Source organism: Papaver somniferum, chromosome 10, assembly GCF_003573695.1.
Source record: "Papaver somniferum cultivar HN1 chromosome 10, ASM357369v1, whole genome shotgun sequence".
Lineage (NCBI taxonomy): Eukaryota > Viridiplantae > Streptophyta > Magnoliopsida > Ranunculales > Papaveraceae > Papaver > Papaver somniferum.
In genome coordinates, this window is record NC_039367.1 from 145,252,858 (window position 1) to 145,258,126 (window position 5,269).

The following is a 5,269-nucleotide window of genomic DNA, read 5'->3' on the forward strand; positions in this document are numbered from 1 at the left end:
TATCTCGCACGAGCTCTTCCTGAAGCAAGATTTTCATTTTTTAGATTGCACAAGTATTTGAACGGATCAACGGAATGTCATCCTCGGAAGAGATTGAGTGCCTAGCTGATAGTGGCACCACACACACTATTTTAAGAAATAGACAATTATTTGTTGACTTAATTCCTTATAAATCCTCTGTGACTACGATGATTGGATCATCACAAGTGATAATTGGGCGAGGTAATGCTCAATTTTTGTTTCCAAATGGCACAAAGATTAAAGTCACAGAAGCTCCATATGCACCAAGAGATAACCGTACCTTGTTGAGCTTCAAAGATATCCGTGCAAATGGTTATCGCTTGGAAACTCACTGTGAAAATGGAATTGAATATACAAATATTATCTCTAATACATGTGGAAAAAAACGCATTTTAGAGAAATTAATGAGTCACTCTAGTGGTTTGTACACTACTACTATTCGGATTATCGAATCACATGTTGTTACCAACGATAAACTGTTGAATGATGACTTATACAAGCTTAGGCACGACCACTTGGGGCCCCCAGGTCGTGATATGATGATCCGTGTTTTAAAGAACTCACACGGACATCCTTTCTTTCGAGTGAAAAGTAAAATGATACAAAAGACAGTTACAATGCAAAGTAACACCGTCTTCCAACCACTGACATCTACAACAAATGATATGCAACCTATCTCTCATTCTACTTCATGGACTTTGTCAAAAGCACACCACTCATTTTGCAAAGTTTGTTCTTTAGCAAAGACAGGAGCGAGACCATCCTATGCTAAAGATACAAAACAAAACATTCCATTCTTACAAAGAATACAAGGTGATATTTGTGGACCTATACATCCAGAGTGCGGACCATTCAGGTATTTTATGGTTCTGGTAGATGTTTCGACCCGTTGGTCACACGTTGCATTACTGTCCACAAGAAATGCTGCCTTTGCAAAGCTCCTAGCACAAATTATACGTCCGAGGGCTCACCACCCCGATTATCCAATCAAGTTTATCAGACTTGATAATGCTGGAAAATTTACATTTAAAGCATTTGATGATTTCTGTATGTCTATCAGAATTGACGTAGAGCATCCTGTACCCCACGTACACACTCAAAATGGTCTTGCCGAAGCTACCATCAAATGGTCTCGCCGAAGCTAACATCAAAACGTTACTGCCTAGGGGTACGCCATATTGCATGCATCATTACTTATTCGCTTTAGACCCACTGCTAGCCAACCATTTTATGCGTACCAGTTGGTAACTGGATATGAGCCTGAGATTTCATATTTATGCATTTTTGGTTGTGATGTATATGTGCCTATTACTCCCCCACATCGTACTAAGATGGGTCCCCAAAGACGCTTAAGTATTTATGTTGGATATGAATCCCCAACAATTATCCGCTATTTGGAACCTTTGACAGACGATCTCTTTACCGCTAGATTTGCGGATTGTCACTTTGATGAGACAACCTTCCCGTCGTTAGGGGGGGGAGGCATGGAAAAGGATTTCCTAAGGGAACGATGGGAATTGTCGTGGTGTGTCCCACCTTGCCTCATCTTGATCCACGCACCTCACAATGTGAAAGTGAAGTGCAAAGAATTATTGATCTTCAGAATGTGGCAAACTCAATGCCTGATGCATTCACTGATATTGCTAAAGTGACGAGATCACACATACCAACTGCAAACGTGCCTGCAAGGTTAGAAATCCCTAATATGGGAAAAGGCACCTTATATAGAAGTGTCAAACCTACACTTGGTGGAAGTGTAGCTGAGGTCGTGGCCCCCCAAAGGAAGAGGGGAAGACCACCTGGTTCGATGGATACTCACCCAAGGAAGAAATGAGTGAGTAAGGCACAATCTGATTATAGTTATGTCCATGAATCAATACTGGAGAACGCTCCGATGTTTGAAATGATTCCAGAGAACAAAGAAATCTCTATGGATTATGAGAGTGCATACGTGTTGATGGAAAGATCCTTCATGCAGATTGATGATGCATTTGCATACACCGTTGGTCAAGAGATCATTGAGCACGATGACATCGAACCACGCTCTATTGCAGAATGTCAAAAATGAGCAGACTGGCCTAAATGAGAAGTTGCAATTCAGGAAGAATTAAATTCACTGGCAAAGAGACGGGTATTTGGTGTGGTAGTGCTAACCCCACTAGGCGTAAAGCCCGTAGGACATAAATGGGTATATGTCAGAAACCGTAACGAGAAGAATGAAGTCTTGAGGTATAAGGCTCGTCTTGTGGCGCAAGGTTTCTCACAACGCTCTAGAATTGATTATGAGGAAACATACTCTCCCGTAATGGACGTCATAACGTTCCGCTACTTAGTTAGCTTGGTAGTTTCAGAAGGACTTGAAATGCAGCTTATGGATGTGGTTACAACATATCTCTATAGGGATCTAGATTCAGATATATACATGAAAGCGCCTGATGGCCTTCCATTGCCCGAATCAAGTAACTCTAAACCACGGAGTGCGTTTTCAATTAAGTTGAAACGCTCACTTTACGGATTATAGCAATCCGGGTGGATGTGGTATACCCGTCTAAGTGATTATTTGATTGGGAAGGGATATACAAATAATGAGTTATGATCCTGCGTATTTATAAAGAAAACGAGTTCCGGATTTGCAATTATAGTCGTTTATGTTGATGATATGAGCATAATAGGTACTCTTGATGAAATAAGAGAAACCGCAAGCTACTTGAAATCTGAATTTGAGATGAAAGATCTTGGGAAAACTCGGTTTTGTCTAGGACTTGAGATAGAACACCGAGCCTGTGGAATACTAATCCACCATTCTGCATATGTCCATAAGATACTCAGGAAATTCAATATGGACAAGGTGCATCCTGCAAGCACTCCATGATTGGTCGAAGTTTAGATGTACAAAAGGATCCATTTCTTCCAAAGGAAGATGGAGAAGAGGTATTGAGAGATGAAATTCCCTACCTAAGTGCAATAGGCGCGTTATTGTACTTAGCACAATGTACTCGACCTGATATATTATTCTCAGTAAACTTGTTAGCTAGATATAGCTCAACGCTAACACAGCGTCATTGGAATGGTATAAAGAATGTATTCAGATACCTTAAAGGAACCATTGACATGGGTCTATTTTATCCCTATGAGGACGAAAGGAGGATTGCTAAATCAACCCCCTACACTGAAACCCCAAATAATGTTTTGGTTGCTGATGCTGGTACCTATCTGACCCACATAAAGCTCGATCCCAAACTTGTTATGTATTCACCATAAGGAACACAGCGATATCCTGGAGATCGACCAAGCAAACTCTTGTAGCTACCTCCACGAACCACTCAGAGATCATTGCCCTACATGAAGCGGTTCGTGAGTGTATATGGTTAAGGTCTATCATTACACATATTCAAGGGACGAGTGGTTTGAATTCCACCACTGAAGAGCCAACATGCATTTATGAAGATAATGCAGCTTGTATCGAACAGATGAAGCAAGGATATATCACGGGTGATAATACTAAACATATTTCACCAAAGTTTTTTTACAATCAGCAACAACAGTGCCTCTTAAACATTCAAGTCAACAAAGTACCGTCCGATTTATTTACTAAGTCACTTCCTAAGTCCTTATTTGAAAAACACGTAAAGAGTATTGGACTAAGGAAATTGTCCGAACTCCCTTGATTGCAATCAGGGGGAGATGACGACATCAGGGGGAGCGAGTGTTTGTTGAACTCTTTTTCCCTTCACCGAGTTTTATTTTGTCCCAATGGGTTTTGTTACTCGGCAAGGTTTTTAATGAGACAACAACAACACTAGGTTTATGACTCTCCGATTGAAACTATCTTTTTCCCACAGGGTTTTTATATTTTAGGTTTTTCTGAAGAGAAGTGGCCAGTTTTATCAACACGTTGTACTCTTTTCCCTTCGTCAAGGTTTTGTCCCATTGAATTTTCCTTGTCAAGGTTTTAATGAGGCAACACATTTGAAATTCCGCTTTTGAACCGCACAAGGGGGAGTGTTATAGGGCTTATGATCCCGTGGATGTGCGGTCCATTAGACCACTAAAAGTTTTCCTTCTACTTGTATAAATAAAACGCTAAACTTATGTAATGGGGTAAAAGCTGTTCTCTTTTTTCTCTCTATTATTCTTACCCCAAAATTCTTTATTATTTAGTCCACCGGGTCCGTGAATTTAGCCCTCTAACTAAAAGAAGTTTAGTCCACCACCTAAGCCTTTATCTCACTTTCCAATCAATTGCTACGTTTACAGAGGGAGACTCCAGTTGAGAGAAAAGAAGAAGTCGAGAGAAACAGGTAAAGGAAGTGGCGAATGAAATTGTTGATCACCAACTGTTTTAGGTAAGGAATTTTCATTGATACTATCTATTATTATCATTCACTGGTACCTAAAAAAAACCCAATTGTTTCCTCCTGTTATCAAATTTTGAAAAAGTTGATTGGTGTTTAGGGTTATTTTAATTTTCTAGGGTTTGGTATTTTTTGGGTTTGATTTCGAATTCGATCAAGAACAAGAGTTATTGGTTTTCTAATACTGATACAATGATATTCAATCATTGGTTATTGAAATTGTCTATAACTAGTTAGTATCTAGGGTTTGGGTCCAGTATGATATTATTAGCAGCTTAAGCTTATTGCATTAGCTTCACAGCTAAAACTTTTCATAAGCGGAATTATGCGAATGCAAAGTTCACATACCTTGTAAACACTCTCATGTATAATATGTATTAGTTTAGTTTGATCTGAATTTTATAATTTTGGTTCTTTAACAGCATAGGTAATGCCAGTTTCTTGTATTAAAAGCTTGCAGGTGCAAGTCTGCTTGATATCTGGTTGTCATAATAAGAGTACATTCACATAATAATAAATCAATAACTGTGGTCTTAATAATGCTGAATTCATTTCTAGTAACTATACTAATTTGTGTGGATTTGGTTTTGCGTTTCTGTTCATGACAGGTTAATGCCAATGATAGAACAGTTCTAGATCAAGTAACTGATTCCTTAAATTCCTTGCTAGTGCTAATGAGGATTCAGGAGATTTCAATTCAAACGAGAATAAATTCTCTATGAAGTTTGGTAAGGTCAGTGAGAGTGTGGCAGAGAAGGGAGACTACACAACACATTTTTGTACATTGTTGTCTTGCACGAGTAATATGATCTCATCTCATTAGTGCTTTCAAGGTGAAGTGGTGCTGTTTTCCCGTATTGATTTGGAGGCAACACAAAAAAAAAATTCACCCC

General features: G+C 39.2%; 1 protein-coding gene across 3 annotated transcripts in view; it reads left to right on the plus strand.

The window, feature by feature from the left end:
• The first annotated feature begins 4,238 nt into the window (after positions 1-4,238).
• LOC113316842 (putative F-box protein At5g42430) overlaps positions 4,239-5,269 on the plus strand; it is a 4,357-nt gene continuing 3,326 nt past the window's right edge. For all 3 annotated transcript variants that reach the window (XR_003343042.1, XR_003343043.1, XR_003343044.1), the window contains exons 1-2: positions 4,239-4,367; positions 4,985-5,209. The gene's annotated coding sequence lies outside the window, so the exon portion shown is untranslated. The remainder of the gene's footprint in view (positions 4,368-4,984; positions 5,210-5,269) is intronic.